This window comes from Zingiber officinale, chromosome 4B (genome assembly GCF_018446385.1).
Source record: "Zingiber officinale cultivar Zhangliang chromosome 4B, Zo_v1.1, whole genome shotgun sequence".
In the NCBI taxonomy this organism is placed as follows: Eukaryota; Viridiplantae; Streptophyta; class Magnoliopsida; order Zingiberales; family Zingiberaceae; genus Zingiber; species Zingiber officinale.
In genome coordinates this window covers 3252936-3266648 of record NC_055993.1, presented here as the reverse complement: position 1 = coordinate 3266648, position 13713 = coordinate 3252936, and positions in this window count along the sequence as shown.

The window sequence follows — 13713 nt, the reverse complement described above, 5'->3', positions numbered from 1 at the left end:
ACCTATACTAGATTCTAAAATCTTTTCTAGATTAAATTTTTTGTAAGTTAGCGCTTTCAGCAAGAAAAATTAAACAGTTAATTTCTTTATGAGGTTTTGTCTAAGAAAGTGGTTATTGCTCCAATAACCAAGAAGGTTTAGTGTCTCGCCACTGCCTGGAAGCCAAAATATTTAATTAACATACTGATAAAGCATGAAAATAGAAATTAGATAATGCTTTAATAATTTTTTTTTTACATTTTTATTAAAAATTTCACAAAAATATTTTGTTTAAATTGCCTAAAGGTTAGAGTTCTTTGTTAACTTAGAATTTATTTTGAAAAATTCCTATCCCATTTTTGCTGTGATCAAGGGGGAGAGATAAGAACAAGTTTAGGGAGAGTTAATATTTTTTAAAATTGGTACTTAAATAATTTTTTGGATAGGAACAAGTTAATATTTTTTCTTAGAAAATTAAAAATTCTATTATTGCAATCTTTATGCTGAAAATATTAGTTTAGTAATTTCGTTAAATTACTTCTTGTCTATGTTTTTCCTAACTTGAACTTGGGTTGATGCACATCAAAAAGGGGGAGATTGTTTTGATGTGATCAACCAAGTTAGGTTAGGTCCTGTTTGGTTTTGATCCCTGTGCCTAAGTCTGCAGGAGTTTAGGATCGCAGGAAGTCGAGCGGAAGATGCAGCTAGCGAGAAGGACGGCACGGGAAGGGAGTCGGCGGGCTCGGTGCGTCCGAAGGATGAAAGAGCTACGGAAGAGTACACCGGTGGACGAGAAGAATGTGCACGACGTTCGAGGGACAAGGAACCGGAGCGAAAGCCTGCTCAAGGAGAAGGCCGGAAATTGGGTTCGGGTGAGCCCTATTTCGATTGGCCGCAATCACCCAATCAAACGGAACTTCCGAAACTGAAAAGAAGATGAAGAAATGTTGTAAAATCAGCTGGAGGCACCCTCAACGGTCGTTGGAGGCGTCTCCACCCTCACCAGAGTGAGGGAGCCCTTAACTGCATTGAGGGCACTCTCAATGTCCTTGGAGGCACCCTCAACTGGGTTAAACAGACCGTTTGCGAGGGGATAAAGTTTTATCTGTTTATCCCCTTGGAGGCGCCCTCAAACCCTTTGGAGGCGCCCTCAACCCCGAGATAGGATTTCCAAGAGCTATATAAAGGCCCCTGGAGCTAAGAAATAATAATTCAACTCTTGTACTAACTTCTTAGCAACGCTTAAGAACTTTCAGTGTGTAAAAGGCTTCTCTGCCTTCAACGAAGGAGATTCTGACTGAGCTGTTCAACCGACTTGGATTAACAACCACCTAGGTTGTAACCAAGTCAAATACCTGAGTATTCTCTCTTTCTTTTCTGCTATTTTATTTGTTATTATTTTACTGTTGCTATTTTAAGAGTTGAAAGCACGAGGAGGGTATATTTTATTTTGTAGGCAATTCACCCTTCCCCTCTTGTCGGCCCCGCTGCACCAACAGGAAATATTCTACGCCGAGGAAATATTTGTTGGTGCAATATCCCTCAGGTCAAGGGTGACCTGGTTAACCAAGCTGAGTCTTGGTTAGGGTTTAGATGTTTGACAATAAGATATTGATTGAAGAAGAGTCAAGTAGGTCAAGGTTGACTGGATACTTGACTGGGAAGTCCTAACTGGCAAGCTAGGCAGAAGGAAATCCTGGTGAGTGAAGCCAGGTGAAAGTCCTAGTGAGTGAAGCTAGGCAGAAGGAAATCCTGGTGAGTGAAGCCAGGTGAAAGTCCTAGTGAGTGAAGCTAGGCAGAAGGAAATCCTGGTGAGTGAAGCCAGGTGAAAGTCCTAGTGAGTGAAGCTAGGCAGATGGAAAACCCTAGTGAGTGAAGCTAGGTGAAAACCCTAGTGAGTGAAGCTAGGTGAAAGTCCTGGTGAGTGAAGCCAGGCAAGGAAGGAAATCCAGATGGATCAAGGATGATCAGACATCTGGTGTTGGGAAGTCCAAGTAGGTCAAAGGGATTGTTGGATACTTGGCAAGAGGAAGTCCAGATGGGTCAAGGTTGACCAGACATTTGGTGGAAGTCCAAGTAGGTCAATGGAGTGACCGGATACTTGGCACGACGAGTAAAAGTCCAAGTGGGTCAAAGGGATTGACCGGACACTTGGTGGGGAGTCCTGGCAGGTCAAGGGAGTGACCAGATGCGAGGCATGATGTACCAACAGGTCAAGGTTGACCGGATGTTGGTTAGGGAGGTTTGGGACTTGGTTTTGGGCAAAAACCAAGTGCTGGATCGATCCGTGGATCGATCCAGGATGTGGATCGATCAGTGGATCGATCCAGATTCTTCCCAGCGAACAGAAAGCTTCTGGATCGATCCGTGGATCGATCCAGAGGTCCCGATCGATCAGCCGATTGATCGGGACGATGCTGCTTCGCGCGATAAGCGCTGGATCGATCCGTGGATCGATCCAGGCGCGTTTCCAGAGCACAGAGGCGCTCTGGATCGATCCGTGGATCGATCCAAAGCCTCCCCGATCGATTCGGAACATTTGAATCGATCGGGATCCGACCGTTGCGTCGTGTTTAAAGCCGCAGGCGAGCGTGGTCTTCGGCATCCCTTCACGAGCTCTTCTGAGATTCATTCCAGCTCCTCCACAGCTCTCTACAAGCACGTGATCGCCAGTTCTTGAAGGTTCTTGGAGGCTTTCCAAGTCAAGAGGCGGATCTATTGCAAGAGGAAGAAGTTAGGGTTAGGGTTTTTACTGCACATCTTGTAAGCTTTTGCTTAACTTGTATTTCCCTTTCTTCTTCTTGTATTGAGATTGTTGTAGGGCTTCTCCGCCTTTGGTAGTTACCATAAAGGAGTGTTATTCATAGTGGAGGGTGCGTGCGTGGTGTGGATCCTTGGATTAGTCATCTCCGTTGGAGGTGGATACCAAGTAAACTCCTAGTGTTAGCGTGTTTGTGTTTGTTTATGTATTTTCCGCTGCACATTCTTGAAGAAACAAGCAACACCGAGCAACGCGAACGCGACGAGCTATTCACCCCCCCTCTAGCTACTTTTGGTCCTAACAAGTGGTATCAGAGCGAGGTTGCTCTTCACCGGAATCATCGCCGGAAGGGTCAAGCAAAACAAGAAGAGCTAGAGGGTGAAGAAGTTGAAGCAAAATTGTCAAAGTCAAAGAAATTCAAGAAGCTCAACTTCAAGATGCAATTCCAAGATGGGCTTGGATTTGACACAAGGGTGGCTCCACCATACACATCGGCAAGCTTCGATTCTTGGAGATCAAGAATCGAAAATTTCCTTATGATGGAGATAGAGCAATGGTTTGCTCTAATGGAAGGCTTCGAGGCTCCAAGAAATTCCAAGGGCAAGCTTCTCAAGAAGAGCAAATGGAGCTCGGAGCAAATCCAAAGGTGCGAGGCCAATGACAAAGTGACCAAGCTTTTGGTCAATTTATTGCCAAGCACCATCCTTTGCAAAATTGGAGAATTTGAAGATGCAAAGGAATTATGGAGCAAATTAGCCAAGCTTCATGAAGAGATCCCCTCCACTGTACAAGAGCAAGAAGAATCTAGAGAGGGTGACTCTTTGGAGCAAGACCAAGAGGAGGACTCCGAGGTTGAGAGATGCTCAACCTCAGAAGAAGAGGAAATCCAAGAAGCTTCATCCTCAAGGGAATGCATCGAAGGGAACAAGGAGGGAGCATACTCCTTGTTTCAAGTTCAAGATGATGAAGCCTCCACCTCTAGGATTGAGGGGGAGCAATCCTTGGTGACGCCGGATCAAGAAGAAGGAGAAGCTTCTACATCCGGGCCAAGTGAAGAAGAAGAAGATGGTGTCACCTCCGAAATTCAAGAAATATCAAATGGAGGAGCAAGTGTCATCCCTACACAAGAAGGTATAAACATTTTAATTAATAATAAAAATCATATCATATGCTTTGAATGTAGGGAACATGGGCATTATAAAAGTAAATGCCCTAAATTGGCCAAGAAGAAGGGCCAAGTGGCACAAAAGGGCAAGGTTAAGCCAAAGGAGACCACTCCCGGAACAAAGAAGAGCAAGGAGCATATCATATGCTTCTCTTGCAATCAAAAGGGGCATTACCGGAGTCAATGCCTCAAGGGGAAGAAGATGGTCAAGGCTCAAGGAGGCATTAGTCAAGGGGGAGCCTCCAAGGTAAAAAGGAAGGTATCTTTTATTGAGCCTATTCCCTCGCATTATGGTAAAAAGCATGATAGTTCTAATTTTTATCATTTTAATGCAATTTATCATAAGAATAGGAAGCATGAGGGCATTAAGGAAAAGGATGTGGCCCTACATGCCAAATCTACTACCCCTAAGGCTAGAAAGGTAGATAGAGATTTGGGCAAGAACACTAAGGATAATAGATACAAGCCTAGAAACAAAAATGCTCATGGGTGTAATGAAAAATCAAAATCTAAGGATTTAATGATAGAAAATCAAGTCTTGAGGTCAAGACTTGACAAACTAGAAAAGACCCTAAAAAGGATGGAGAATATCCTTAAAGGGCAAAATGAACAAAATCTAGGTTTAGGACAACAAGGGTCATCCAAGGGCCATAGAGGTTTGGGATACAAACCTAAAATCAAAAAGGATGTACCTACTTACCATAGGGTTCCATATAGCTATGGAACCAACCCTAAGTCAAGAAGTCAAGTCAAGGATACAAGGGAAGTCATCCCTAGAAGTATCTTTGCAACAACAAATGTGACTAAGACTTCTAAGAAGTCTAAGAAAGTCACTAACAAGGTCACAAGGGAGGCTATCCCTAGAGTTGACCTAGAAAAAGTGACCAAGGCTTCTAAGAAGCCAAACGAGGTCACTAGAAAGGTATCTAGGGAAGTTATCCCTAGTGAATACTTAGAGCATCCAAGGAGCACCAATAGGTTTTGGGTTCCTAGGAGCATCTTCTCTACCCCATAGATGGGTTAGAGAGTGTCAACTCTAAGAAGAAGGGTAGTTAACCCAACTTTGAGGAAATTGACACTCAAGGAGCATTTTCAAGGTTATTGTTAACCTTTGAAAATGAAATGGAACTATTATTTACTCTTTGAAAGAGTAAAATGTGCCTAGTGGTGAAAAATTGATTTTAATCTTAAAAGGCACATATTGGGAAATTCATAAGAGCTACCAAGTTGGGATTTTGGTATGTTCTTAGGAAATTTAAGGCAATCCGGGCCTTAACCTTAAAGTGCTACTCTTGTGGAAAAATGAAATATGGCAACATTTGAGGAATATGCTTAATTTCGACTGGCATAAATTAATCAAGGGAATTAGAAATGCCAATTTAGGCTTTGACAGTTTCTTGAAGCACTTTAGGGCAATCTAGGTTTAAGTTGTAAGTTTAGCTAAGGTTTTAAGGATACTTAGATAGTTAATCTAGGTATACCTTATTTATGCTAAATCTTGCCATGATTGTTTGCCCATCATATGCCATGACATCATGTCTATTTTTGCATTCATGACTTATTATGAAAAATACAAAAATATCATGTCATGACATTCATACATCATGTAGTTATAGGATATTTTCTTTTGAAAATTATTTCCTTTTGATGTATGCCATAACATTATCATGCATTAGTTTAATTTCTTGTAATTAAGGATAAATGGCATTTAACAACACTTATTAACAAGTGACATCCTAGGTGGATGTCTAATATCTTTGAAATGCCTAGATAGATATGCATGATCCCTAGAATAGGGCAAAACCAAAATCTTACATCTCACAAGGACTATAAGATGACTTGTATGTGTTTTAGTGCACATTAGATACAAGTGAGATGTTAGGAAGATGAACAAAACTCAAAATGTTGATTTAGTGCATTCTTTTGAGTTTTAGGTTCATCAAAACACATAGTTATGTGTTTTTCCATCATTGGGAAAGCTAATGTACAAGTCATGTGCATTATGCCCAAGGAACATGATGGGATATTGGTTTTGAAAATGATTTTAAAATGTTTTTGGAAAACCTTGGTGAAGGCTATCTTTTGATAGTAATCACCATTGAATAGTTAGACACAAACTTGAAGAAAACACTAAAGTTTTTGCAAGTTTTCAAGTTTGTGTCAATCTTTGAAAATATGATGTATTTTCATAGAAAACTATTTTTCCTTGATAATATATGCCCTAAACAATGTCTACACGAAATTTCATAATTTTTGGATTTTGTAGAATTTTCTAGGGTTTCTTGAGTGAAATGGAATTTCAGCAACTATCGAGCTCGATCGATCCATGGATCGATTGGAGTGCTGAATCGATCCATGGATCGATTCGGAAGCAAATCTCACAGAATAGCTCTGGATCGATCAGCCGATCGATCAGTAGTCTGAATCGATCGGTGGATCGATTCGAGAAGGTTCAATCGATTGGAACCCAACTCAATCGATCCAATGCTTGATTTTGGGGAAAGCCTGATTTCAGTACTTTGAACCTATTTTAGTCTAGGTAACCATTCCAAACCCTTAAAATACATTTGTATACATAAAAGGGTGTTTTCGTGTTGAAAACAAGGATGGAATGGTAAAGGAAAGCTAAGTTGAAGTTTAGGTTGAGGTTTGTTTCAGATCTTGAACATTTGAACCTCAAAACTTGTAAAGCTGGGTTTCCTAGAGGTTGAGGGATTCCAAGTCATTGTTGGTGCAATGACGAAGTTACCACCATGTCTTTAGGGGGAGGGACTCTTTAAAGACATGAAAATTATTTTTCATGAACCTTGGAAGGTGGTTAACCTTCTGTTGTGAACTTGCTCAAGGTTGAGCATTTAAACTTGAAATGGGGATAAATGGGGAGTGGATATCCTCATCATTTCAAGTGGCAACTCAAGTGGTTGAAAATGCTCAAGGTTGGGTATTTGTCAACATTGAGGGAGAAGTTAAAGATAATGAAGGGTATGGGACCTTCAATATTGAGTTGATCACAATGAGTGAAATTGTGATCACGATGAGCAACTCTTCAGGGGGAGAGTCTTCAACAAATGGAGTTGTTGAAGTGTGCCCAAAATTGGAGCATAGGTTGATGTGTGTCCAAAGACGGTTTGATGTTTTTTTTAGGGGATTGATGTGTGCCAATAGGGGGAGAATGAAAGGAAGTAAGTTAGGTTTTCATTACCTAGAGGGAGTTTGCCCTCTTAGGGGGAGAATGAAAAGCTTAATTTATGGGTTCATTACCTAGTGGCATGAAGAAGGAGGCTATAGGATTAGCCTAACTTACATGTGGGATTGTAAGTGTTTTTGTGGTATTGTCAAACATCAAAAAGGGGGAGATTGTTGGTGCAATATCCCTCAGGTCAAGGGTGACCTGGTTAACCAAGCTGAGTCTTGGTTAGGGTTTAGATGTTTGACAATAAGATATTGATTGAAGAAGAGTCAAGTAGGTCAAGGTTGACTGGATACTTGACTGGGAAGTCCTAACTGGCAAGCTAGGCAGAAGGAAATCCTGGTGAGTGAAGCCAGGTGAAAGTCCTAGTGAGTGAAGCTAGGCAGAAGGAAATCCTGGTGAGTGAAGCCAGGTGAAAGTCCTAGTGAGTGAAGCTAGGCAGAAGGAAATCCTGGTGAGTGAAGCCAGGTGAAAGTCCTAGTGAGGGAAGCTAGGCAGATGGAAAACCCTAGTGAGTGAAGCTAGGTGAAAACCCTAGTGAGTGAAGCTAGGTGAAAGTCCTGGTGAGTGAAGCCAGGCAAGGAAGGAAATCCAGATGGATCAAGGATGATCAGACATCTGGTGTTGGGAAGTCCAAGTAGGTCAAAGGGATTGACTGGATACTTGGCAAGGAAGGAAGTCCAGATGGGTCAAGGTTGACCAGACATTTGGTGGAAGTCCAAGTAGGTCAATGGAGTGACCGGATACTTGGCACGACGAGTAAAAGTCCAAGTGGGTCAAAGGGATTGACCGGACACTTGGTGGGGAGTCCTGGCAGGTCAAGGGAGTGACCAGATGCGAGGCATGATGTACCAACAGGTCAAGGTTGACCGGATGTTGGTTAGGGAGGTTTGGGACTTGGTTTTGGGCAAAAACCAAGTGCTGGATCGATCCGTGGATCGATCCAGGATGTGGATCGATCAGTGGATCGATCCAGATTCTTCCCAGCGAACAGAAAGCTTCTGGATCGATCCGTGGATCGATCCAGAGGTCCCGATCGATCAGCCGATCGATCGGGACGATGCTGCTTCGCGCGATAAGCGCTGGATCGATCTGAGCACAGAGGCGCTCTGGATCGATCCGTGGATCGATCCAAAGCCTCCTCGATCGATTCGGAACATTTGAATCGATCGGGATCCGACCGTTGCGTCGTGTTTAAAGCCGCAGGCGAGCGTGGTCTTCGGCATCCCTTCACGAGCTCTTCTGAGATTCATTCCAGCTCCTCCACAGCTCTCTACAAACACGTGATCGCCAATTCTTGAAGGTTCTTGGAGGCTTTCCAAGTCAAGAGGCGGATCTATTGCAAGAGGAAGAAGTTAGGGTTAGGGTTTTTACTGCACATCTTGTAAGCTTTTGCTTAACTTGTATTTCCCTTTCTTCTTCTTGTATTGAGAGTGTTGTAGGGCTTCTCCGCCTTTGGTAGTTACCATAAAGGAGTGTTATTCATAGTGGAGGGTGCGTGCGTGGTGTGGATCCTTGGATTAGTCATCTCCGTTGGAGGTGGATACCAAGTAAACTCCTAGTGTTAGCGTGTTTGTGTTTGTTTATGTATTTTCCGCTGCGCATTCTTGAAGAAACAAGCAACACCGAGCAACGCGAACGCGACGAGCTATTCACCCCCCCTCTAGCTACTTTTGGTCCTAACAATATTAAAGACGATCTTTATCATCTTCAGCCCACCTATGCTAATGCGTTTGCTGGAGAACGCACTGATAAATTCTCTTGGCACGTACATCTTGGTCATCTGTCTTTACGTGTTGTTTAGAATATCATTAACCAGTATGATTTACCAATTTCTTTAGCCTCCTCTTCTCATTTATATGAAGCTTGCATGAAAATAAAATCTCATAAATTACCTTTTGTGTCTTCTTCTCGCACTTTTAATTTTCCTTTAAAAATTATTCACTCTGATGTGTGAGGTCCTGCTCCTATTCTATATAATCAAGATTTTCTTTATTATGTTATTTTTATTGACAATTTCAGCAAGTTGGATTTTTCCTAAGAAAATAAAGTATGATCTTTTTGATATTTTTTGTTGCTTTCAAAAATAAGTTGAGCGATATTTTAATCGTAAAATCCTCTCCATTAATTCTGATTGGGGTGGAGAGTATCAAGCGCTTCATCGTCATCTTACTTCCTCTGGTATTATCCATTGAGTCATTTGTCCCCACACTCCTGAACAAAATGGATCCATCAAGAGAAAATATCGTCATGTGATTGAAACTGCCTTAGTTCTTGTTAATCATGCCTCGATTCTACTTAAATTTTGGGATGATGTCGTTCAAACTGCAGTCTACCTTATCAATCGTTTACCCACTCCACTACTTTAAAATAAGTGTCCCTTGGAAAGACTTTATAATTATCTTCCAGATTACTCCTTTCGTATCTTTGGTTGCGCATGTTATCCTTGGCTACGACCTTACTCTAAGCACAAGTTAAACCCTCACTTTTTAAAATATGTTTTCCTTGGTTATAGTAATTTGCATCATGGGTATAGTTGCCTCCATATTTCGACCGATCGGATATATATTTCTCGACATGTTACTTTTAATGAATCTTTGTTTCCGTTTGCAGTTGCTACCTCAGATCCTCCTTCAGATAATCAAGTCAACTATCTAATATCACCAAGCAATATACTAGAAGCCCCACATATTGATTCATCAGAACATATGGAAAGTACAAGGGGGGATGGTATCTTGGGTCTTGCTCCATCTCCATAAGTTCCTGTAGACCCGGCGGCTAGTGGTGATCTACTCTCTAGTTCTGATTCTCATCCGTCTGACCACTCATCTCCGAGTAGCTCTGATGATAATATTCCTCAGCGAATGCTTCCTCTAAATGATATTTATGCACGATATCAATCAGTTTCCACTCGTTCTCCTCTTCCACGTGCTCTTCTTGCTTCTTCAAACTTTGTTGAACCTTCTAGTTTTACACAGGCAGTCAAAGATCCAAATTGCCGTGTTGCAATGGTTACAGAATTTGATGCTCTTCTTCGTAATGCAACCTGGAGCTTAGTCCCTCGTACCCCATCTATGAATATTTGTGGCTCTAAATGGGTTTACCGAATTAAATATCGTGCAGATGATTCTATTGAACGTTACAAAGTTCGCCTTGTTGCTAAAGACTTTAATCAACAGCTAGGTATTGACTTTAATGATACTTTTAGTACAGTCATCAAAATTACAACTATCAGATTGCTACTATCTATAGCTATAAACTCCAATTGGCCAATATGCCAATTAGATGTTTCCAATGCTTTCTTTCATAAACACCTTGAAGAAACTGTTTATATGGAGCAGCAACCTCTTGGATTCATCCACCCGTAATTTTCAACACATGTGTGTCAACTTCAGAAGTCTATATATGGTCTTCGACAAGCACCTCGTGCATAGTTTCATCGTCTATCTACCTGACTTCATACTCAAGGATTTTCTGGCTCAAAAACTGACTCTTTCCTATTCTACAAATATAATGAGGTTTTAATATTTGTTCTGATTTATGTAGATTATATATTAATAACTGGTAGTGATCAAAACAACTTTACTACATCTTCTTCATCAAGAGTTTCCTATTCGGGATCTTGGCAATGTTCTTTTTTTCCTTAGCATAGAGTTTCTCTCACATTCTGAAGGTTGTGTTCTCTCTCAGAGCAAATGCATTATTGGGCTCTTACAACGAGCTAAAATGGATGGTGCGCGTCCTATCTCCACACCAATCATTGAGGGTGGTTTCACTACACCTTCATCCTCCTCTTTGATGTCTAACCCCAGATCTTACCATAGTATTGTTGGTGTCCTACAATATGTTACAATTACACGACCCGATATTGATTTCGCTGTGAATCGTGTCTATCAATTTATGCATGCTCCTACTGAACATTATTGGGAAAGTGTTAAGATAATTCTTCAATATCTCAAAGGCACTATTCTACATGGTATTCTTTTATATCGTCAGTCTTCACGAGAGTTGATTACCAACAGTGATGCAGATTGGGTTGGATCTCCCAAAGATAGATGCTCTACTTGTGAATATGCTATATTTCTTGAGCGAAATCTTATTTTGTAGCTTTCAAAGAAGCAACCTACAGTATCTCACTCGAGTACTGAAGCTGAATATAAAGTTATCGCTAGCGCAATGTCAGAAATTATTTGGCTACAATCTCTTCTTTCAGAATTACATTTTTTCCCAATTGCTACGCCTAAAATATGGTGTGATAATATTGGAGCAACTTATCTTACAGCAAATCCTGTTTTTCATCCTCGTACCAAGCATGTAGAGATTGATTTTCATTTTGTTCGCGAGCGTGTGACGACTCGATAATTTTCGGTTTCTTATATATCTACGGAAGATCAAATTGCTGATATATTTATCCAGTCATTATCTAGATAACGTTTCACCAAGTTAGCACTCAAACTCAACGTTCAAGCACTCCCGTTGAGTTTGTCGGGGGTAATAACAATAATGGAAATAATCTCTAATTGATTTCAATCAATTGGGATTTATTATATTTGGCACACAATCAAGATAGACATGAATCAAATAGGAAAAATAAGATTTCCAAATCTATTATATTACTATGTTTACAATTATTATGATTATATGTCTTATTTAATCTTTATTATTATTATTTTGAATAATTTGTATAAATAAATCGCTTAATTTTAATAATAAGATAATAAAAAAACTTTATATTATTTCTTCTCTATACCTACGTAAGATCAGATCCTGCGAGCTGAATCCAAAATCGGCCACTGCCATTGACCCCAACGGGAGATCCAACCAGTGTCACCGCAGAGTCCTCCACAAACTAAAGTCGTATCTATATTTGACGGAGCCTAAAGTGCATTCTAAAAAGTGACCCTTTTACTACAATAAATAATGATAAAGTTTAATTTACAAAAATATATATACTAAATACATAAATAAATAAAAAATAATATATTATTATAAATACTACTTGTCTAGCTATTTTAGAGGTAAAAATATTTATAAAATCTGAATAATCCAATTGTCGAACTATTTCTTTCTCAATCTATAATATTGATAGCTCATTTAGTGTATCTTGTAACACTGAGGCCAATGCGGTGGCTGCAAGTAGTAGCAAGGCGACAAGTAGTAATCACCATGTAATTAGGTTGTCGTTCGCACAAGCGACCAGGGTAGTGTGCGACAGCCACTGCGCTATGCAATTAGGTCACACGAGCAATGGCTAACCACCAACTCGTGTTGCGTGAGATAGCCACTGCGAGATTCGACGTGATTAGGTCGCGCAAACGACCGTTGTTGCATGATTAGGATATAATTGGTGCTACGTGTTGCAAGACAAAGAAGATGGTCAAAGAAGAAGATTAGGACTACCTCTTGTTCAATGAATCTATGCATTGGTAGAAAACAACGCTGGAGAAGAAATCACATGGAAAGAAGAACAACACCAGAAAAGAAATTACATTCAAAGAAGAGTCATGCATCGGTGCGTGCCTCGAAGCCATGAGAATAGGTTTAGCGGCCATTTAGGGTCCATGTCTCTTATTTTGTTTTAGGTATAATTAAAAAAAATAGACCCTTCATTAGGCTGGGTCCTAAGGCGATTGCCTCTCTGACCACAAACCCACACGGGATCATGACGGAGCTCCCGCTTCCGCTGATGGAAAAAGGACAGCTCCTCTTCTCGAGCTGGGCAACATCAGGGAGCACAAAAGAGACCTCTTTGCCATCGATCCTCTCGCTCAGACAGACCCACAGCTCCTTCCACGCAATAGATGCCTCCAACACACCGTCTGTGGTACCAGGGAGCGCGTCGGAACTGACGAGGAGAGCACGCATATGAGCCCACACGGCCATACTCGAGTTCAAAGTGCCGAGCTGAGGCGGCAAGGCGGTGAAATTGCGGGCAGGGAAGGGATCGTCGAGGCCAGGGATCCGGTGAGAGTGGAGGAAAGCAGAAAGCACAGGCGGAGGAGCAGCGGGGAGGGAGGGGGACAGATGCTGAGGGGAAGCTGCGGAGGTGGAGGCGAGGAGAAGGGCGTGGCGGGTTATGAGAAGTAGTGCGAGGGCAAGGATGACGCCGCCGCCGGTCCATCGGGGAACTGAAACAACAAGCTGTTCCAATAAAATAATTAAGTTTTTATTTTTTTTATTTAATTTACGATTTAAATAAGAAAATTATTTTTATTTTTATTAATTTAAGACCGAAAGGCGGAAAAAGTATAATAAAAAATATCAAATTTTAGTAATATAATACAGTGAACATACTTTATTAAATAATTAATTTAATTTTTTATATCATAAAAAATCCTACTACTATAATTTTTTTTTCCTTATAAAAAAAATTAATTTACTAACATATTTGATGTTAGCCAAAAAAAAGTTACCAAAAATATACTTTTTAACATCGCTATCCCAAAATTTTTATAGAAGTTTTTAATGCTCATATTGTTACCAATTTTAAGTTGTAAGACCAAATATTATTCTAAATTTCTAATTAATTAATAAAAAAAATCTCAATTAAAGCTAAATCTCAAACTCTAATAATACAGCTAATCTCAAACTTTAGATATTGATATATCTATGAAAATT